Source organism: Brienomyrus brachyistius, chromosome 1, assembly GCF_023856365.1.
Source record: "Brienomyrus brachyistius isolate T26 chromosome 1, BBRACH_0.4, whole genome shotgun sequence".
Lineage (NCBI taxonomy): Eukaryota > Metazoa > Chordata > Actinopteri > Osteoglossiformes > Mormyridae > Brienomyrus > Brienomyrus brachyistius.
The window spans coordinates 15,347,394-15,370,734 of NC_064533.1; the positions used below are offsets into that span (position 1 = coordinate 15,347,394).

A 23,341-nucleotide genomic window follows, 5' to 3' on the forward strand; every position below is an offset into this window, starting at 1 on the left:
AAACATCTATATTTCAATCAATGTTCCTTTTCATGTCAGTACCATTGCCATTACTGTTTAGTGCTTTATTTTTTCAAAGATGTCTGTTTATTATGTATTTTCCCACAGAAACACAACATGATACAAATCATCTGGTGCAAAAGACCAGAATCCTGGCCGGAATCCATTTAATCCCAGCTGATCCTAAAAAGGCCGTCACAGGAATTTTTAAACAGACATGGTTGGGCAAGAGAATTAATATTTTCCCAGGATGAAGCTTGCAGAACCCTGAATAGACATCATTCTCTGGTGAAATATGAAGCATGACACTTTACAGAACAGTACCAGGCCAGGCTTCACTGCGCCTGGAGCAGATTTACGGGCCTGTGGGCCCTGTTTCCCATCTCTCAGGACAGCTAAGGCAATATGATTTCCCTCTGCGCCGGAATGCTGCAGCGGTCATTACACTATTTGCTTTGGCGATGGGATACAGCCCCGTGTCCGTCACGCTGTCATACCGCCGTATCTTACCAGCAGCTGCCGCTGGCGGCAGGGGGAGACGCGCAAGGCAGTCTGGCCATCATCCAGTGCAATTTCTAATGCAGCGCCATGCCCAATCCCGCAGATGGCCACCTGGATGCGACTCGCAGCAAGGTGCAAAAACCCCACCGGGATGTTTACGTGGCATCGCTGTCCCCGCTCCCCCCCCAAACCCACAGATAATCACGTCTTCGGTACTCTTGTGCAGAGGTGGAAATTTCAGATACGGAAAGTACAAATCCTGACCAAGGTTTTGTTTCAACCAACCAACTGAATACTCTGTGACTGTCACTCTTTATATTCAACTGGCTGGTTGACACAAAATCCTGGTCTGGATTTGTACTTTCTGGACCAGAACTTTTCACCTCTGCTCTTGTGACATCGGCAAAGCCTCGAAGAGCCGGGAGCAAGAAGTAGCTATTTCTGAAGACCGATTTTAAGATGAGGGTGACACCCGAGTGAATATCGTTCCAGGTGCGCGGACGCGCCAAGTGAACGGCCGAGTTACGGTGTCGCCCGCGCAGTGAGGAAGTGAGCGATTCAGTGAAAAGAGCCGGGGGGGCGGGGGGTTAACCCACAGCTAGATCTTCATTAGGGCCGATATGTGAAAAGCCTGGGTGACATGGGGCTGCGTTTTCTGAATCTAATGTGACACGGCAAATAGGAAGGAAGCCATCGACGTGAAATAAGAAGCGATGGACGTGGTTCAGGAAATGGAAAACGCAAATAAAAAGCTGGGCTGCCGGTAAAAAACAACTTCCCACACATCATTTCTGTCTGGTCTGTGCTTTCAATTCTTGGTAGCAAAGTGACAGCTGCGGTAAAACATTTCCCTGTGATTTATCACGGCCCCGGGCGCTTGAGAAGCAACAGGTTTGCATTAATATCCATCAAAAATGACAATAATTGCACCTCAATTGAGCCATGTGCTGTTGCAGCCTAACAGTAAATGCCCTGATTTTGAGATGGATGACAAGCTCAATTAAATGAAAGGTCATTTTTTTTCTGTACAATCAAGAACAAGCTGAAGTCTGGAGTTGAAACCTGCACTTCGTGAGGACAAGTTGCTCAATGTGTGGATAATTAACAGCATTCAGAAGTGACCAATTGCCTGTACCCTTGGTTTCAAGAGACTTTAGAGAAATGGGTGCATATATATACTCTGTAAATTTTGCTCATTGTATCAATGTGCTCATTCCAATCAATGCACGTTTCACTACGTGTTTAAAGAAAAAAATATATGCAAAACGTCAGATGTTGCACAAAACGCTTAACAAATATGAGCTTTAGTGTCCACTAATTCATCTCCTGCTTGCTGACTGACTGGGGAAAAAAATGCCAAATGTAAGGTCATCAGATTGACCCAACTCAAATAACATGGATGCAGTCCCTTAGCTGGACCTGCAGCCTAATTCTAAAACATTCCGTCGAAGACTAGTTCCTCCCCTCTAAACTTCATTGGCTTACAGCCGGTTTAGCTATTGATTGAGCGGCCAATGGCAAAATCTGTGCAAAGCGTTGAGTAATTTCTCCTTGAAGCAAAAATGAGGGAAAAAGAATCAGCCAAACGCATGGTGAAAGACAGCAGGGAACAATTCAATAAACACACAGAAAATTTATACCTAAATAAAGATGCACTCTTGCTTGCACTGGCACTAACATAGATCATAATAATTGTGCCAGTGCTGATGCTATGAATACTGATAATCCTTTTGCTTGTCTGTCACTAATGAAGCTGTATCGTTCCAGAAGAACGCAGACCTCTAACTTTTATGGTTTGAGAATCGTAGTTTGTTTGCAAATGAGGATGATTATCTGAAAAGATGGCAATGGCAGATTAATAAGTCAAGAAGACAGATCCTTTGAAATCCACAAGAATGGGAGTGAACACGTCTTGCTTACCAAAAAAAGTTAGCACAATCAGCCAGAGATGGAAGGCTTTGCTCAACATGGATTCCCTACCATATTCTTTAATTGCGCCTCGTGGCAACATGTCCGCACGAGCAGCTGAAGATAGTTCAGCTCTCTTCTGTGGCAGAAAACCTCTAATATGTTCAGCGTAAGTCTGAAGGGGAAAGCATGAAGATGACCCTCCTCTGTCCTACAAGGTTCTACAGTCTGAGTGTGAAATTGCAGCAGAGAAATGGCAAGGGATTAAAAACTACCCTTTAGTGGATGGACTGGAACTCCAGCCACTGGGGAAAAACTCTGCTGAGGTATCACCTGCCACATGGCTGCAATCAGGTTCTCATCTCTGGGGTAGTTTGTTGTGTGGCGGGTGCAGCAACGCGCTGTCAGCGCATGGTCCTACCTCTCTTACCTTTAGAGGATGAGTTGCGCTTATCATTTACCTTCGCACACACGGCGCGCACACCACCACAACCAGCAGGCGCCACTGACGCCATCACAGCTGTTAGGACCAGCATAGAATCGTAAACTTTTATTGCATCGCATTGTAAGTTAACAAAATAGTAATAACTATCTGGTCAAATCATACTCCAAAGACTGCATGCTTCTTAATGTCATTTCGTTCCATCACAGTGGAGTGCTTAAATTTGCAAGCTCTGCTCCCCCAAGAAAAGTTCCCGTTCGAGGCATATCCCCCGATCTAGTGTCAGTGCACTATATATCAGTGCAGGGTCCAGCGGCCACCACGGCTGATTTCGCCGAAGGTGCCGGTGAGTCGCACGGATTGGATTCCTCTTTGTATCCTGTTACCGAACCATTGACGATGAAAATTACGGTGTTGTAAAAATAAAGTGAAGCACACTGTCAAGCATTGTAATCACACAGACAACATCACTGTACAGCAAGTCCACGGTCCTGCAGAAGTCCCGGACCGTGACCGTCTGGTGGCTCTTCAGCTGACTGAACTGAATTTGGGCGACAGCATTTACTGTTTCAGCTGAAATAGGTAAACGATCCCACAGAATCATATCAGATAGTATAACGAGAAATAAACAGTAAGATTGTTTAGTACACTGATATTTAAAATGTATTTAGGTATATGATTAATTATATAGTTTCATTTTGTAGTGTTTAACGTACAACATTACTACAAATGTAATTAAGTTTGCAGTGGCCATAAAATATTCCATTTTGATCTGGAAAAGTTTCATATACTGCTCGTCTGTCATCTATGCGCAATAGAAACTACAGTATATAATCTGATCATTTTCAAAATTGAGCCTTGACCTTTAATGATGGTAATTTAGATTAAATATGCAAGGACTGGGTGAAGTTTGAAAAATCAGATTTCGTTTTCTGTTGTTTAGTTTCTAGTTATGATCCGTCAGACGTATTATGATTAAAAAAAAACTTTCGGGATTCTTAAGTTATTAAAATTAATTAGTTGCTCTGATCATTTATAAGAAATAAATGTTGACCCGGCTTCTTATGGCGTGGACCAGACCATTTCCTAAAATACATGGCACGGTTTCTTTTTTTTCAAACGCAAGTAACCAAGAAGGCGCAGGAGCCTGTGAAACAAATACGGGTCAAACAAACAGTCCGAGAAATTCGGGTTGAATAATTGCGGCCCTTTAAATGCAAAATACCTGAAGGATACGCTTGGCCTTAAGTTGGGGAGGGTTGGAGCACGCTGAGGTCTCCCCTCGCTTTTCTCGTTTCTTGTATGGCGCCCTCTCTCACTCCCATAACGAGGCTGTGGGAGACGCGGCATTGAATTACGCCGGGCAGCCAGGAGAGAAAAAAATGAGACGGGGGGGAGTTGTTGGGGGGAGAGAGCGATACGCATGAAGAAAACCTGTACCGAGATTGCAATGCGCCGGAGATGAAGCCGTGAAAATATCCTGAATGCGCGCACTGAATAGGAAATGCCGGGCTGGAAGAAGAACATTCCCGCCTGCCTGCAGGCTGACCAGGACGGAGGTAGGGAGCGCGTCGCTGCCTGTAATTGCGGGGATACCGGAGCCGGTTTGCTTGCGAGCTGGAGCCGCACTCACTGGCAGCGCGCAGCAGCCAAAGTTCCACAGAACCCAGCACCGGGAGTCCTGCGCTTTTATGCCGTGGCTGGCATGTGACTGCGCCGAGAAGTCCGATGGGCAGCGATTAAGCGCTGCTTGGTTGACTGTGTGATTGGATTAAATGGGAACTTTTTTTTCCTTTCCTTCCCTGCTCGTGTCTAGCAAGTGCAGTTTTGCCTTACGGGGGGTGGCTCATGTTACGGGGGGGCCTCTCCTGAGACACGTCTGTCCAGGCAGCGGGTCCGCGCACATGCTCGTCGACTAGCGTTTTAAACGCGTTTTGTAGTTTTATTCAGCGTCCTCTTTTGGGTTGCCTCGCTTTATTTCGTGCGCTCCCTGTTGTACCCAGCGGGTACAGAAAAGTTGTAACAGCGTACGCACGTCCGTAGGGGATTTTTATTTTTGTGATATGGGCTTGATTACAGAGCCCTTGTTTTGTGCTCGATCGCAGCCATTTACCTTCAACAGGTACATACTGGGAGCCCTTAACTACTTCGGGATAATGCATAATAATTGGACGAGATTTAATATTGAACCTGGGTTTAATAGTCTGTGGTTATGAAGTTTGGGAAATAAAGGTTCCCGCATTTCCTTGTATAATACAATCAGTCTCGTTAGTACGGAGGGGATTGTTTCTGCGTTTTTTTGAGATCGTACCTCTTTCGTGTTCTGATCGCAGCTGTCAAAGCCTCCCGTTTACTAAGTCCCCAATCTCCGATGTGTGGTAGAGTGTTTGCAAAGGGAGAAAACGGACACCCTCCCCGACGTGCTTTTGGAAAGTACTACTGAACAGATTCGCCCTGGCTCCTAGTTTGGGTTACACACCATGAAAACACAATGCAGCGTGTAAGCCAAGTGTAGCGTTAACCATATCCCTGTGGTCTTCACTGAAGCCCTCCCCGTCTTCTCGGTAAATAGTCTGCAACATCTAGCTTGCATAATAAAGATTGCTCTTATGCACAGAGAGGAAAACGAAAATCCGTTTCAGCGCGATGTAGAATGAGCTTAGTAGAGATTAGTATTATACTCTATTGCAATAATGATTGCTAATAGCTTTTTATTAGTAGCAATTGATTCTTTAGTCTCTTATTGAAATTTATGCAATTGGACACTCACGAGTGCTAGCATTCATAATTTATTATAGCATGTTTACCCCTTTTCAAATGCGCTGAATGTCAATACTACTCCGGTTTCAATAAAATATTGACAGCCCGTATCTAACCAGAGAACGGCAGTTTGTTGAAGTACGCATGTGAGTTTGAGTTTGAGTCTGTGTGTGACGTTTCTGAAATGCTGGCAAATGGGACATGCTTCTTGACACCAGGATTAATGCATTCTCACCGAGGAACTTTGCCAGCGAGTTTGCCAGCGAGGCTTTTGTAGTTAAAAATTCATAACTTACTATTATCTGTCAAAGGAGACAAATACAGATAGGCTATCCAAATAATGATGCTAGGAATTGGTGCCCCCGATATTCCTTCTGAGAAATGTCAGCGTGCTTATGACTTTCATAACTAATTCAATAAATCATGCTGAGGGACAATCAGGATGGGGGGGAGGGAAATCTTAATCCCCCCTCCCTCGCCGAAGCACCGTTGTCTGTCAGGAAAGCTGTCAGTAACGTCGGTACTACAGCCTGCTGCCTCTCCTGTGGGCAGCCTGTCCGGTGTTGAGGAATGCAAATCCGGCGCTGATAAAGATTTTTATGACCGCTCCGTCGCGCTCTTTAAAGCGACGCGTCCCGGTGAGTCCCGCTACCGCAGTCCCGCAGTCCGGGGCCAGATCCCGGTCCCTTTAGATCCAATCCTGTGTGACATTTCATCTAATACTTGGAGATAAATCCGGTCTAAGAAAAACTTAACTGTCTTCCTAATAATCTCCGCGTATTATAAACGTGTGATATACTGTACGTTTTATGTGTGCTTTTCTACTCTATGTCCCTAACTAAATGGCCACTGATCGGTGACGTCACTAGGATGTTATCTTGGTGTGGGCATTAGGATATTTTGGGGGGATACCAGTGGTCCTGGCGTGGGGTGGGGGTAATATTTTGTTATCTATAACTACTAATATTTAGTTAAGCAATGTCCTTCAATCTTTCTGTTCTTTTGTAAGTTTTCTCTCTATACCATTTCAGCCTGTCCCTCAATGTTTCTTATTCCCAATAAGATGAAATTCTCTGTAAACCATTGGGATGAAACCTTATTGTGTTGAATTAAATGCAGACGCTCCTCTATTTATGAATGTGATGCATTCCGAAAGGCCGTTTGTAACTTGAAACGTCCGTAAGTTGTCATTCAACATAATTTTAAGGGTATATGCAAGTACAAAGAACTAGGATGCTGGGAGTACGCAGGTTACACTGCTGCGTGGCGGGAATAGTGGCCAGAAGCCGTATTACCTGGAAGTGGTGTGCAGAAAAAAAAAAATTATGTTGGGGACAGGAAACAGGAGCCCAATGAACACAAATTGGATTTTCAGTCCACTTCGTTCATATATCTAAAAGTTCGTAACTTGAAAGTTCGTAAGTAGACGAGCGTTTGTACGTTAAACTAGAGGTGGGTTTTGCCTTCATAGACAGAGGCGATTATGGATGGATTGATGTACAGCAGGCCCCTTTCCACTGGGGCTTGACGCCTCTGAATGGGTCGTTTGCCGCATCGAAGTCTCAGACCAAGCCGCTGTAACGATGGTGCCTGTCTCTCGGGGCCCCTTCACAAATGGTGCCCGTCTCTCGGGGCCCCTTCACAAATGGTGCCCGTCTCTCGGGGCCCCTTCACAAATGGTGCCCGTCTCTCGGCCTCTGTTCCCATTACCCCTGCAGCTGTACATTTTGCTTATCGTTGACATAACTGGGGTGATTAACAGAGATGGGGGGTGTAGAGAAGTATGTAATGTATGATATGAATTGTGTAAGAAGAAATTAGGCAGAGTATAAAAGGCCAACGGAAGATGCGATTTGTCTCGCTATATAAATATCTGCAGGTTTTTTTTTTGTTTTATTTTCTAATAAAAAGGGAAATTGCATTTTCTGTGCCCGAACACATTTTCATCTATCACCCTATCTTTTTACATTTAAACCCATTTCTCCTCCCCCCCTCAGGCCCTGCACATTCTCTGCTCCCCCCTATTTTGTGGGCTTGACAAATTCAGGCAAATTCCCAATGAAGAAGAGACACGGCCGCAATGGCGAGTCTAGAAACGAGGTCTCCTGACCGATGTCGTGGTGACGGAGCGATGGAGCGCCTGGCATGCTGGGAAGGGTGGCTGGTTGGGCTGCACCTTTAGAAAAGACTAATACTTTGGCTGTGGTGACCCTTTTTTAATAATCCATCCATCTTCCAAACTGCTTATCCTACTGGGTTGCGGGGGGTCCGGAGCCTATCCCAGAAGCAATGGGCACGAGGCAGGGAACAACCCAAGAACAACCCAGCCCATCGCAGAGCACACTCACACACCATGCACTCACACATGCACACCTATGGGCAATTTAGCAACTCCAATTAGCCTCAGCATGTTTTTGGACTGTGGGGGGAAACCGGAGTACCCGGAGGAAACCCCACGACGACATGGGGAGAACATGCAAACTCCGCACACATGTGACCCAGGCGGAGACTCGAACCCGGGTCCCAGAGGTGTGAGGCAACAGTGCTAACCACTGCACCACCATGCCACCCCTCCTTTTTTTAATATATATATTTTTTTAATTATTCCCCACGTGAACTTTCTGTGTGTGCACGTGCACATGCGTGTGCAACATAAGTTATCAAACAACAGTTCAGTAAGTAAATTGCTTTTCTCTGTCTGTCTGGGGGAAGCTAAAAACCTGTCTCTGAAAACTTGCTATAATCAGTGTCCGAAAGATTTTCCACTGCATGTGCTGAATATATGCTATGCATGCATTATTTTTTTTGTTGTATTTTATCTTCCCTTATACACTGTTTAGAGCAGATGATACGCATTCCTGTTCCCAACACCCTAATTGAAATGAATCATCATTGATAATTAATATTAAAAGTACAATGGGAGCTGAAAGGGGTTGACGTCTGAGGGCCTGAAGGTGTGAGAGGTGGCAGATGGTCCAGGACCCCGTCATACTCATTTCATTGTTAAATTCACTGCCTTAACATCAGAAGTGTAGGAGGAGCTGGATGCTGAGATGCATTGTGGGTATTTTGTTCAGGCCCACTGGACGTGGAGGGTTGAGCTCTTTGTCTTGTTGGCACGGTGCCCTGATTTGCCTCTCTTTACAGTAAAAATGATTGATTATGAGGTCGTTCGGATTGTTTTGTTTTGAAATTCGTTTGTGGGCTGACTGAGCATTTTTTTTTTTAAATCCTGGGTGATCCCGCGTCTGTGTGTGTCTGTTTCTATACACACATGCAGATGCTGATGCAGTAAATACAAAGACGCATCCCTGCTGAAGCAAGCTTTCTTTCTGCCAGGCTTTCTGTTTTCTAAAGCCTTTTTAAGGAGATTTTAATATATGATGTACTATCTGCTTCTCCTGGCCTGACTTGTGGGGATGTGTTAACCTCTTACAGCATGATCTTCACTGTCGTCTTTGAGCATCAGCTTCTGTTTTTTTTAAATGCAGCAGCAGGTCATGTGACCAGCAGCAAATGATGGGGTAATGGTCCCCCCCCCCCCCCCCCCCCCGCCCCACTCCATCCCCTGTTGGGTGGTCAACTGCATGACCAGTCTATCAATAGTAATGCCCCAAATCCCAGATTGCAGCTCTTTTCTATAGCACTTTTTAATGAAGTTAATTAAAACTTTGTACTGCTCTTGTTCTCTTTAATGCAATTAATTAAAATGCCTTCAAACTTTGTCCATTTTTGTGTCAGCTAAGAGGGACCAACATGAACAACCATCTGTCCTGCTGCCACTTTTGCGATGTTCATTTCAATGAGTTTTTAATGGATCGAGTTTATTTTAGGTATAAATTATCCGTTTGTCAATGTGCTGCTCGTGTGATCGTCCCACCAATACTGTGTGTTAATGGAATTTAGTAGTAAAGTCAGCAGTAGCAGAATATAAATTTTTCCTTCGCGATTTCATGACCGCTGTGACCAGATTGGTTTACCTTTTTCCCCTTTCAGGCCCTGTCCTTACGATCAGGCTCGAGGAGAGAGGGGTGTAGCCGGTACATCAACGCGTCCCATAATTTTTTTTTTTTATACAGTGATGCCCAGTTATACCGTGGTTCAGCTATTGCGCCCCCGCTGTATTGCGGATTTTTCTGTGGGACATATGTAATGTTCTATCGTGGAAATCTGCGGTTTTATAGTGATCGTGTTTTTGATCGTTTTTTACAAATTTTTACGTTGAAATAAGCATTTTTCTATGCTAAACTGTTAATAACGTATTACTGTAATTATAACATACATACCTGTATTGTATATAAATAAAAATGAAGTAAAAATTCAATAAGTACATCCTACCTGTTCATAACAAAGCATTCGGTTTTTAGCAGACACTATGTGTGCTAGGCAAAAATCCGTTAGAAAAATATTAATTTATAATAATTAACGTATACATAACATTTAAGCAATACACTAGTAAATCATAAAACATACTGCTACGTACAGGAATACGTAGACAGGCAGCCGCAGTTCATAACGAAATGTACATACGCTTTTCATTTGTCACTATGCGTGCTCGACAAGAGTTCGTTAGAACAATGCGTATTATAATTTATGATAACTATAGCATACTATAACATACAACTATAACAACTAAATATACATATTCAGTACTGGGCAAAAGTCTTAGGCAGTCCAAAGAAGTGTTTAAAGCTGTTTATCTGGGTAGCAAGTGTACTTACTGCACTGGCTTTGAACAAAAAACACAATTTAACATTAGACCATGTGCAAATTAAGAGTAACACAATAAAAACTAGTAATAATTTCTTCTGTTTTCTAATAAGTTACTGATATCTAGTTGGATGGCTAGATGAACATCGCTTCAGTTCCCAAACTTCTCTTCAGGGGCACCTCAGTTGTTCCACGGTTTTGTTAAATTTCACCAGTAGCTCAAGTAAATAATTAAATATATTGGTTTAAAGAGTCAGTGACAGATTGACTGGCTGTATGAGGTGTGTCAGTGGCCAAAATACATGGCTGCACTGGACGGTCGCTGCAAATACTAGGATGATTTTAGCAGAACTGACACACTTTGACAAGCATAATATCATAGTTTTACACCAACACGAGGATAATCTAAACATCATTTTCTTTGCCTGCCTAAGACTTTTGCACAGTACCGTATATTGCATTGTTATTATTATTATCTTACTTATATCCTTAGTCCGACATCCACATATCATATGTGTTTACACAGTGTGTTTTAATAAGTTTACATGTGTTTAAAATGTGTGGGAGGGGTATTTTAAGGATTAAACTATATTTAAAAAAAAATGTTTGTTTATATGGTCTTTCTGTATCGTGGATTTATACCTTCCACGATAGCCGGAATAATATACACACATACATGTGTGTAGAATCTTGTATAAGGGCCCACAACACCTTCTTCGTGCCAGGGCCTGGATTTTCCCTCGGAGGCCCCTGCTTACGATGACTGCATTGTGTGAAATTTACCATGGCGGAAAAAACCACTAAACTCAAGCTCCAGGCAAAATTTCGTCGTGGGCCAGTATCTGGTCCTGTCCCGTCCGCTCAGTAAGGCAGATGTGCTTTAGTGAAAATGAGTCTTGCATCATTTTGTTCTGTATGTAAGTGAGACTATTACTTTATCAGTGTAAGCTAATAAAAAAAAAACTCATTCTTCGAATGGCGAGATTTTTTATTTTTTTTTTTTACAATAGCTCATTGGTAGCAATTGGGGCATTTCTCTGTGTGAAGCATTAAAATAAATGCTGCGGCAGAGATTAGTTTTTAATTTAAAGGCAGAACATTTCATCACAAGATTGCTATCTGAAACAAATTCATGGGGGAAATTGATAAAACAGGGTTTGTATAAGTAGAAGCAGCGTTTATAAAAATGGCTGGAGCTGACTGCTGCTATGTGCCGTCTAGTGAATGACAATGTGTCCCTGAGCCCCCCGGGACCAGTGATGGGAACGCCGTCGCTCCTCTTAGCATTCAGCATGGCCGCTGGTCTTCATGTCTCTGTTAGGACAGCGAGTGTAGTAGGAAATCCTTATGTGTTGTTTTGGGAGCGAATTAAATGCAGGTATGGCTGTGCGGTTAAGGGGCTGCTCTGCTCTCCTGCCTGCTCAGATCTGGAGGGAAAAAGTGGCAGTCCATCGGCGTTTATTGTATTTAGTGATTAAGGTACTTCCTGCTTTCAATGATAGGGGGCGATGTGTGGCCAAGGGGGTTAGGATGCTGTGCCTGCAGTTGGAAGGTCACTGGTTCAATTCCCAGGGTTAGCAGAGTGGTTTCACTGTTGGCCCCCTGAGCAAGGTCCTTAACCCCCCGCCCCCAGTTGCTCCAGGGACTGGCTGACCCTGTTTTCTCAATTGTACGTCGCTTCGGATAAAAGCTTCTGCTAAAGAAGAACTGCTTCAGATCTTAGAGAAGCTGCAGCCTTAGCGAAAAGCAGGTACCGTCAGCCTACAGAGCGGTGCCACTGGGATTCTGTGCAGGATGTGGGCTGATTGGGGAGATAAGGTATAGGCCAAATGAGCTGGTAGGTAGGCTTTCCATTCATGTCTTCCTTCTGCCAAGGAAGGGGGGAGAAGATATGTGTGCCTCTGACTTGGATGGTCTGCAGTCCATCATTGAGGCATGGTCAGTCATCGAGGTTTAAGATTGTGAAGGAAGGCAGTCGTGCCTCATGTGCGTCCCTGTCCTCTAATCAATGGCTGTCGAAGCGAGACCGGGGTGCAGGAAAGGCAACGATTCGGGCTTGTTTTGAAAGTCGTTGGCACAGATGGGCTCTGAAGGAGCCCTGATGGTACATCAAAAAATTCAATGGTCAGATCCTGCTGCAGGATTTGAAATCATAGGGGTTGGCTCCATCAAGAGGGAATCTTCCCTTCTCTTGACAACATTCCAGTCAGACTGGTGAAATGCTGGAGAGTGATTGTTTTTGAGTCCCATGTGGACCACTCAGGGGAACTTTGAGTGTTGAAGCCAAGGAGCAAAGTTGGGTTACAGCCACATTTAAGCAGACGTTACCTGGTCTGCAGCCTTCTCCTGTTTGATGGTCTGTTCTCCTGGTCTTCGGGGACCCCTAAAGGGTCCATGGTGGGAGCTGGGAGGAGCAAAAATGTAGACTGTCTGCGGGTCCCAGAGGACCAGGTTGTTCCTCTTTGTCAAGCAATGAATGCAACCTCAGATTTCCAAAAATTAGAGATGCACGATAAATTAGTTAACATCTCTGCATTGGCCTGATATTCATAAAAAAAAAAAAAAAAAAAAGATATTGGTCTTGATGCATAAATCTTGGCCAACTATTGCTGTCTGATATTCAAGCTTTATCACCATTAATAGTTTGCAGCACCAGAACTAGAGAGATGTCTAATAAATAATAGTGATGATCAGAATGGACGATCTGCCATTTTCTGGACTGGAGGATGAGGGAATTCATTGGCTTACTCACCACTTAGAAGTATAGGTGCCACTTTTGAATCCTCCAGTTGAATCCCAAGAAACTGGGATGCCGCTCACCAGCCGGTTATTGCTATTGGCAATATTAGAGAAAAATACATTGGTGTTGGTCAGAACATCCTTATTGGTGCAGCACTAACAACAACACAGCATGCTGTTCATAAATGTGCCAGACTGCCAGGTGGTTACTTAAAGGTCTGACTGGTGTCTTATTGGTCACAAAGGCCTGGGAAGAGAGGGACAGCTTTGCCCGCATGCTGGCGCTGACAAATGTCCCCATGCGCCGCAGTTGAGCCCCGCGGCTCGATGCCACCTGGTGCCATTATCAGTAAAACGTCTCCCTTGAGTTCCTGGCTATGGCCTCATAACACAAACGTTTATGGTCTGTTAAGGTCACGATGGAGGTACAGCAGGGCTCTCTGAGATGGACAGCCTTGCCTTAAAGGCATCTTGGGCCCGGAAAGTCATTTTGCGGCTCGCCTTTATTTTTGCGGTTTCAGAAACGTCATGCTTTTTGTTAGCCATTTGAACTATTTTTACATGAAGTTGCGAGCTGTTATCATTACATGCTGTTTGCGCTCGTTTACAAAAAGGAGATTTACTGTCCCTCAGTACCCACCTATCCCAGTAATTAGGCGCCTATTAGGATTATGTAAAAGACCAAGCTAATTGCAGCAATTACGTGAAGGCTCATTAAATCATTTTGGTAGGTATGTAGGTAGATTGGCATATGGTTTGTGTGGCCCTTGTCTACCAGATTTGATTAAACATAAAAGTGTAATTATGGGCTTGTTACCTGTGTGCTGTTCAGCATAAGATTGCGATTAGTCTCATTACAGTTGCACAGGGCTCTGTATAGGAGTACGGCGGCTGCTGCCATGCTTGCCTGAATTCAGTTCTGTTGTTTGTGTATTTTATCCAGCTTTAAGCGCTATAACGACGATGCGTCGTGATGGATGGCTGTACCCCTGTGCCCCTTTCATTCTTCGTCTGTTACATCCTGAGCCATCCTGTCATATTAGGGTCAGCTCGGGGAAAAATGCCTCGTCAGTCATGCTGCCTGCTCACCCCCCCCCCCCCCCCCCCCCCATCCGCCTGTCTTCCTCTCAGCTGTGGGCTCGACGCTGATAGTGAGCGGACAGGAAGTGACATGAGGGGCTGGTTGGGATAGATGCGGTTTCACGACCTTGTCTCTTGGTGCTATTTAAAAAGCATAAAGCACGGTTGCTTATTTATTTGATCCCTCGTATCTGCCTTTGGGGTATCGTGATGCAAGGTCATGGCGCATGGTGCGCTGGGATCAGCCCACACTATTCATTATGAGCCATTAAGAATGAATGTCTCCTTGTGTTCTTGAGCAGTGTATGTAGTAAGAAGATATTATTTCTCTGAGTGTCGCTGAATGCCATGGTGGCTGATGGGACAGCTGCGGTTAGCCTCAGTCAGCGCTAATGCGGGGACACGGAGAAATGGCAAGAGGGCCGGGCCCCAGTGACTCGCTGCAAGTGGACAGCAAATGGCCAAGTGGGAGCTGCTCCTGGGTGGCCTTGAAAGCGACTATTAGCACTGACAAAGCAGGCAGGTGCCCCGCCCAACCCTTCCTTCCAGGGATGTGTTTAAAATTCAGGGCTTTCAGTTATGTAGGTGCAAAGACTGTGGTTTGTGTGTTGGAGTGTGTGTGAGACTGCAGTGTAATTATCTCTGAATGACAACTCCTATATTTATTTGCACAAAAGTATTGGTGCATCTTGCCCTCCTGTTCTCCATGAAGGGGCATGAAGTTGCAGAACAAAGCAGATCTCTGTGGAAGGTCAGGGCTCAGGTTGATGGAAGGGGAGTACGGCTGGGCAATTAATGGAAAGTTAATCAAAACCTCATTCAGAGAAGCTCTGATTTGAGGTCTTATCACCCAGCCCTATTGGGGGACACTTTGCGTTTGGTAGGAAGCCCAGTTACGATGTGTTTTCGAGTGACTGTGATGTATGACATCATATATTTCTCAGCCTGGTCCTCAGGGACTCCCAAACAGCCCATGTTTTTGCTCCCTCCTAGGAGCTGGGAGGGAGTAGAAATGTGGAGACTGTAGGGGTCCCGAGGACCAGGTTGGGAAACACTGGTTTATGAAGTGGCATTTGTTCCCGAGTTGTTTTGGGCCGAGCAGGTCCTGGCAGGTCCTGCAGTGCAGCCCCGCTTTGAGCTGGATCCACAGTCTAATTTTTTGGGAGTCTAACTCAAAGGAAAATGTGAGGAACGGCTGACTGTGCAGATGTCAGTCGGGTGATATTATTTGAAAGCGACTGACGACCGACTGTTGTCTGGCGTAGTGGCTGGTGGAAGCTCAGTTATGGTGGAAGCTCAGTCATGGTGGAAGCTCAGTCATGGTGGGAGCTCAGTCATGGTGGGAGCTCAGTCATGGTGGGAGCTCAGTCATGGTGGGAGCTCAGTCATGGTGGGAGCTCAGTCATGGTGGGAGCTCAGTCATGGTGGGAGCTCAGTCATGGTGATGTGCGTCTGTTTGGCAGATGCTTTTGTCCAAAGCGACATGAGGCACTCTGCTGCCAGCTATGAATCCAACTTCGGTACAAGTGCTGCTAGGCTAATTCCCAACGACTGACCAATGACAAGTGTAAGGTAGTCGTGGGAATAAGAGCTGTACAAAACACCCCACAGATACAAATATCTCAATAGCTACTCAAATAGTACCAAGTAAGCTGGGAACCAAGTCTAAGTGCCGAATACTACAGCATCCGGTAATGATGAAATGTTTTCAGCACCATCCACTCCATTTACCCAGGACCACAACATGCACAGCTGGCTCTCGGTTGAGGTTGATCAGGGCTGATTTCCGGTGTCACTCGACATGGGTTATAGATTGTCGCTCTGTGTTCAGCTCAGCCACTTGCTGCTGATGTCCAACTGAAGCAGCTGGTGACGGCTGTCTGTGCCCGCTAGGGTCTGGCCTGGCCCCTGACCCTTTTCATTAATGTTCTGCCATTTTTGGAAGTGGGTGCAGTTGCGGGTGAGCAGAACAACTCACTACTTCATGATCACGCCCAGTGGTAGTGTGGTTTAGCCAGTTAGGACTCTGCACCTGTGATTGGAAGGTTGCTGGTTGGAATCCCAAGGCCAGCAGGCCGATGCCACCTTTTGGCTGTTGACCAAAGACCCCCAGTTGCTCTAGAAGCGGTGGCTGACCTCGCGCTTGAATGCCAAGCTTCACTGTCACCTGTATCTGTGCGTTTGTGTCAAGCTAGATGGGGATTTGTGAAAAGAAGCATTCCAGTGTACCTGTACTCATAGGTCCACAGAAGGCAAATTGTTTTATTCATTCAACAATCATTCATTCTTGGCTGTTGGCTAAACAGCCCGGTAGTGTGTACAGGTGTACGCTGTTTTAGCTCAGGATCGCGGTTCATTTTGTCAGGTCTCTCCCACGGTTTAACCTCTTACTATCACTAGCTCTGCCTCAGCTCGTACCAGCTTCTCCCTGCCAAAGGTTCCTAGGAAGGTTCAAGGCTCATTGCAACCCTGTACTGGAAAAGCGTATTGGAGAATGAATGAATGGATGGATGGTTTGTTACCTTATAAGCTGTCACTAGGAAACTCCTGGTGTGAATACAGAGCAGTTCTTCTGGTGTGAACAGTAGGGTTGAGGTTCTCTCCCATGTCTCTTGCTGGACATACTTTGTTTCCCACCACCTGCATGGTTCTAGTCCTAAATTGGGGCTAATCCCACATATCTTGAGACCTTTCTGACCTGCCTCTGGTCCCACGCCGGGTCGTATGTAGTCCTCCCTCTGTGCCAACTACCGTCCCCCCCCCTTACACGCATCCTCTGCTTCTCAAATTTAGCCCTTCACAGTGTCCTGCTGGGGGGCGGCGCAGTGGTGCAGTGGTTAGCACTGTTGCTCCCACCTCTGGGATGAGTCTCCGTTCGAGTCTTCACTATGGCTCCATGTCTGTGGAGTTTGGATGTTCTCCCTGTTTCAGTCATGATGCCTTGTTTCTCACCCAGTGACGTGACCTTGAACGGGCTGCAGATTTCTTTGTTGTTGTTCGATATTTCAATGCTAATGATTTCTTTAAAAAAAAAAAATGTAATTACTTTCCGCAAGGTTTCAGAATCCTCTAATTGCATTCAAGGTTCTCTTTAAGTTTCCCTTGTTCTGACAACTACCCTTAACCGCTAATTATCAGGTTGGCCTTAATTGTGTTTAGCTCTGATGCTTGGGGCATGTCACCCAAATAAATGTGCTGGTTAAGAGACTGAATGGCCAATTTATGGAGCATAATTATCCAGTTTGACGCGCACGGCGGCAGTCGCATGACAGGCCGGTGACATGCGGCTGGGCCCCTGCATTCGGCATAATGAACGCGTCTGTGTCTGAGTTTCCTGTTAGATGGTGTCCTGTGATTACAGAGTTGAGTGGCGTTTTTAATAGTTTTTTTTAAGTGCCACATGGTAATTGCTGTTACTTGATAACTGTACCGTTTCGCTATTCTCACACACCCCCGAGCGAAGACCGTCATTGTGTGAAGAGGAGCTGAATGAAAGCTTTAGTCAGTCGTCTTAGTTTCATCCTCTTCTGTGAGCTTCTGCTCTAGCTGAAGGCGTTGGCTGCCTGCAGGGGTTACCTGAAATATATGCTCAGCTTAGTCTATGTCTCCCTTCCCCCCCCAACACCACCACCACCACTTTGTTAATCCCTGAAAGCACAACAGCTATAGGAAATGTCACCTTAATAATACGCGCTCTGTGTCTTCGCCTTGACGCCGTGCCTTTCGGCTCTTTATGGGTGGTGCTCTTTCGAGGTGTTCGTATCCCGGCAGACGCAGTGCTGGGTGGCGTGGCCAAATATTTCTATCATTTTTTAAGATTCTGCCCGTTTCCTGGTATAACATGGTATTTTCTTACCCCCCAAGTTCTACTACTTTTTAAAAAGGTGTGTTTTTCAGAAAATAATTCAAAAATTTTGCATTTAGTTTAATGGTATAACGTTCCGATGTTTTGTTGATCAATACTGTATATTTACCTTGATAACAACATGTTTGTTTGACCAGCATGATGTCAATAATTGCTACCGTGATAAATCGATAATATTAGGGATCTTGCTTTCCTGATATGCATTTAGTTGCAGACATAATTATATTATACGTAATCCAAAGTTTCAGGCACAGACTGAAACAGAACATATAAAAACTATAATGCTGAACAGTTGTATAGGGAGAATTGTTGTGGTATTTAGTTAGTAGTTAGTTAGATGGGTAACAGCTAACAGGGGTCCTGTCTCAATACATTCTGCACTGCAAGCCATAGCGCTTCTGGCAGTGAGCAGTGTCATGTAATTTGCTGCATGTTGAAGAATTACAGCTGTTGTTTCAGCTATGCTATGGTATGGCGGTATACGAGCAATTAATATCGAGCAGGAACTTTAAAACTGGTACACCGCCGAGCGCCAGGCAGACTATTATCTCGTCGGCCGCCTCGCTAACCCTAACCCTAATCCACACCCCCTTCCCGGAACCGCTCCATGTGCGGGGGCTCTGATTTGACAAGGGGTGGGGGTGATGCATCTGGGGAATTGTGAGAGTCGCGATAAGGCAGGAAGAAGCCAGTACGTGGGGGTCTTGGCAGGAGAATCGGAGGAGCCGCGGCTCTGTCTTGAGAGGTGTCTGATTATGTGAATATCTGCACGTTTATGCAGTGAAGTAAATAAATATCAGCAGGTCTGAACATTTCCCAGTGTAGGATGCTGCAGGAATGTCCTTGAAAGGGACTAAGATAAATAGAGCGGAATTATGATTTTTAAAATTTATTTTATTTGAGCAGTATCTCTAAGCCAAAATCAAAGTATCTTTATTTTCAGCTTGGCTCTATGCTGCATGGGTCGTACACTGAGATGAAATGTTGGTTCTTATTGGTACTGTAATAGTGCAAAACAGTGGTAAATAGGATATAGATATGTAAGGCACACAAGCTCAAGACATAAAGACACAGTCGGAATGAAGTGCTGCTCACTAAAAAGTTAATTGTCGTAGGATGGACCATACCATCAGGGTCGTGGGATGGACCATACCGTCAGGGTCGTGGGATGGACCATACCGTCAGGGTCGTGGGATGGACCATACCGTCAGGGTCGTGGGATGGACCATACCGTCAGGGTCGTAGGATGGACCATGCAGTCAGGGTCGTAGGATGGACCATACAGTCAGGGTCGTAGGATGGACCATGCAGTCAGGGTCGTAGGATGGACCATACCGTCAGGGTCGTAGGATGGACCATACCGTCAGGGTCGTGGGTTCAGCTCCGCCCCGTGTGTGTGGAGTCTACATGTTCTCATGTTTCCATGAGGTCCAAAGTCACGCAGTTTCAGTGACCGATGGTGGCACTCTGTCCAGGGTGTGGTTGTATACCCTCCATGCAGTGGTCAGGGTTGATTCCCCCCCCCCCACCAGTTTTCCTTCTAATAATCCTTATTTGACTACCTTCTTGGTTTTACTGCACAGCTGTCCCCCCCCCCACCCAGCTAATCACCATCCTGTGCCCGCCTGACTGCAGCCTCGCTCCTTTCTTATTTGAGGTGGGAGGGTATTGTCACGATCGGACAGCGATTCAGTACTCCCACTCAATGTCTGTGCCCCCCCATCATCTGACACCTTCAAGAACACCCCCCCCTTTAAATTGTGTCTGATGAAAGTTCTGTTTTCTGTGTAAGATATGTTTTGTGTGATGTATTTTCACTCCCCTGTTCCCTCTCTCCCCCCCCCCCCCCCCCCCCAGTGCAGGTGGTGCAGTGTAACGCTCGGTAAAAACAATCAGTCCTGACAATAGCGGATGTTTTCCTGCTGGTTCCGCCAGTGCACCAATAAATTCATCCTCCTGTCAGTGACTCTGCTTCTGACGGGTTGGGAATCATTCGTTTCACACGTAGCTGACCACGATTACTTCGGTGTTAATGATTGTTATTGCGATGCTCTCTTTGGAACGTGCATACGCTGACCAGCTGGAAAATTCCGTGATAGGATCCTGGGTTTCAGTCCCGTGAACCATGGATTAGGAGCATGGCTTCTGAATCATGCTGACGTACAGGTTGAAGAGCTCGCTGAGTGCCGTTCATGTGACGAGCTCCTCTCCTTTAGTGGGATTGTGACACTACTTAAAATATGCCTGATTATATGTAAAGGTTATGATTCTAGGATAGGATAGTGGGGGCATGAGAGAGGCCATAATTCAGAGGGGCCAACCTTATTGGCCAATGATATGTTTTGAAATGGTGAGTGACAGGGGAGGGGGCACTGCAGGGGCCAATCAGCTCTGTATCTGCCCTGGAACTTGCATGACTGTCTTTTTCTGGTTTACAGTGCATTGTCACGCAGGCACAACATGCTGTTACGTGATGTCCCCCCCCCCCCCACATGAAGCTGGTGGGTCTCCCCCTCGTTGCCATAGTGAGGCGGCCCTCCAACCTGGCTGTATGTCTCGCCGCTGATGTCCCCTGTAGACCCTTATTGAATTCCCTCGCATTAAATTGTCTTCCAATCAATGATCTGTAATTAATTCTGAAGCATCTGCGCTCCAGTGCCTCGTCGTCGCAGCCTGATTTACTTACCGCTGCGTCTGTTGGAAGCTATATTCCTAAATTAGGTAAAACCCGTATAAATAAATGTTAATTAATACGAAGGTAGAAATGTAGTTTCGAGTAGCAGCTTCCTCTCACGCTGCCTGGCTGTAACTAAAAAGGCTGCTTTGGGAGATTGATAGTTGGGGGGGACGCTCACTAAGGAGGGCGTCTCGTCTCCATGGTGAGAGGGGCAGAGTGGATTGGAGGTTCACCGCTTCAGTCAGAGGGGCCGTGTTGGTGAATGGTCCACATGGGAACCTAATGTCATCCTTTACTGGCTCTGTTACTGGATTCTTATTCTAGTAATTGGTGGTTAAGAATCGAGTGACTTTGAGGCAGGGATCAAGTTTTATTGATTTTTTTTTCTTGGAAATGCCTTTACGACTCGTGGAAACTGAGTTGTAATTTGGGGGCAATATGGGTCTCAAAGGTACAACAGTATTGTTCTGTAGGCTTTGTATTAAGATGTTCTTGGCCGGTAATCAGGCCCCTGAGTTGTAGAATGAATGCGTTTCATTTCGAAGCCTGGTGATTGGTCAGATGGCGGCCCTAGGTGCTCTAGGTGCTGCCTCGTTAGGATACGAGCTGGATTCCGTCTGTGTCGTGGCTGGATTGCATGGCGACTGCATGCTTGTTTGGAAACCGTACGCGTCATTGTTGTCTACCTCTGTCAAGAGGGACGGCACCTCAGCGCGGCACGGCAAACACGACCCTGGGGTTCAAGTGCTCTGTCACTGCCTTCGAAGGTGCGGCCGTGTCACGCTCGATCCGAAAGGTCTCCCCCAGGTCCGGCTGTTTGCCGCATCAGCCCGACCGTGACAGAGAGCTGACCGGACCTTCATCCTGCTCAGCAGACTTCCTGGAACGTGGAGCTGGATTTTGAGCCGGCTTGAAGCTTCGCTGTGTGTGTGAAACCGGGCAGACTGACTGAGCGTAGAGTGCGGTCTGTCATGTGTCGTCCCTCTGTAGCAGCTGAAGGGCGTCCGCTGCAGGTCCTGGGGGGGGACAGGGGCTACCTTGTTGAGAAGCAATGCCTACAAATAAGGAAAATGGCTCCCTGGAGCCTGCATTCAGCCCCCCCCCCCCCCCCCCCCCCCGCTCTCCCAGTACATGCCCCACAGGACAGAGCGACAGACTGCTGCCGGTGAGTGTGGTGACTGGCAGCGGAAATCACGCAGGGTACAAGACGGCTTCTCCTTCTCTTGCTGTCCTCCTCGTGAAACCCGCCACCCCACCAGCTTCACCCACCTCCCTGGCTGTTTGGTTTTTGCTCTTTCACCCGAAGGAGGCAGCACCCCCACGTGTGCCTGGGTGCTTCTGTTCCCTGCGGCTGCTGGTTGGTCCCCCTCGATGGCCTTGCTTGGAGGTGTGTTTACGCACCCAAGCTGTCAGCCTGCGGCGAGCGGCCGCCTGATCACATGCAATCACTCGCACGGACTCCAGGCGCTGAAGGACTCATTACTTCTGCGCATAATTCTTTTACTGCGGCTTAAATAATAGATTTCAATTTGTCGTCTTTGTGGGACGGTCTGATTTAAGCTCACTCCGCGGGTTTGTAATCCGCTCATATGTCTGTCTGTCAAAATCGCTGGTTGTAAAAGTTTCCTCTTCACATGTTCCTTCCCCTCGTCTGCATCCTGTCCTGTGGAATGCTGGTCCGTCTCTGATCGGCGTGTACCTTTTTTTTTGGACCCCTGTCTCCTCTAGCCGTTGGGATGCGCTTGTGTGTTTGGATTGTGTCAGAGCTGGAGACCCGAGGCTGATCGCCGGCCTTCTGTGAACAGGAGGCAAGATGTTGAGGATCACGCCTCTCACGCCGCTCAGGATCGATCCTGCTGTGGCCCAGAGGGACTGAGACCAGCGCCGCTTCTCCCTGATGCGCTGGAGGGCCTTGTACCCATGTCCCGGCATGCGATCGCACGCCAGGCAGGAATGAGAACGACGTCATCGTCTAAAAGGCTTAATGTTTAGGTTCTCCTCCTTTTCCCTTTCATGGTTGCTTCAGCACCACATTGACAAAAAGCACAAGGAAATTGCACCTGTTATACCCTTCAAGTGCTTTTACGGTATCTCCTTGAAGCAAAGCGTCGGGTTTGCTCTGAATGTTCCGCTTTGAGTCCTTTTGTAGTCGTGTGATTCAAAGTACTGTTTTGTCTGCTTTCCTTTTCAGTAGATAATTCCCTCCGCCCCAAACTACTCGGGTTTCTGTCATTTGTTTATCTGTAAATGGCTCTTTGGCGTGGATATGCAAGGCTGTGTACTTTGCATGTGGTGTCCAGATACGTTAGCATTGACCCGACAGTCATAAAGCAGACAAAGGCTGGGCGGCGTCTTGCTGTCGGTTTAGATTGGGTTCGCCGCCGTTTTGAATTTGTATATAAAATATCCAGTTAACTTCATACATTTTTATGAAGGAGGCTTGAAATCTTGGCCTTCTGTAGTGACCTGGACTTTCTTGTTTGCGTTTGCGGGGTATGTTTGATTTACACCAGTAATGCTAAATGGCATCAGCGGCCGAGCGCCGTTGCTGAAAGTCCACTGGTGAAAAGAGCTGAAAAGGTTGGTCCAGGATTTATTTGACTGGCGACAGCCTAGAAAGACTTCAAAGGGCTCCACCATTCAGGTAATTTCTCCCTTT

General features: G+C 46.3%; 1 long non-coding RNA gene across 1 annotated transcript; it reads right to left on the reverse strand.

Moving 5' to 3' along the window:
- Positions 1 to 3,010: 3,010 nt before the first annotated feature.
- On the reverse strand, positions 3,011 to 4,660 carry LOC125749507 (uncharacterized). Its single transcript, XR_007399940.1, has 3 exons — positions 4,292 to 4,660; positions 4,077 to 4,183; positions 3,011 to 3,392 (listed from the first exon to the last, which is right to left on the reverse strand). It is a non-coding gene; the product is annotated as an uncharacterized LOC125749507 (long non-coding RNA).
- Between the last annotated feature and the right edge of the window lie 18,681 nt (positions 4,661 to 23,341).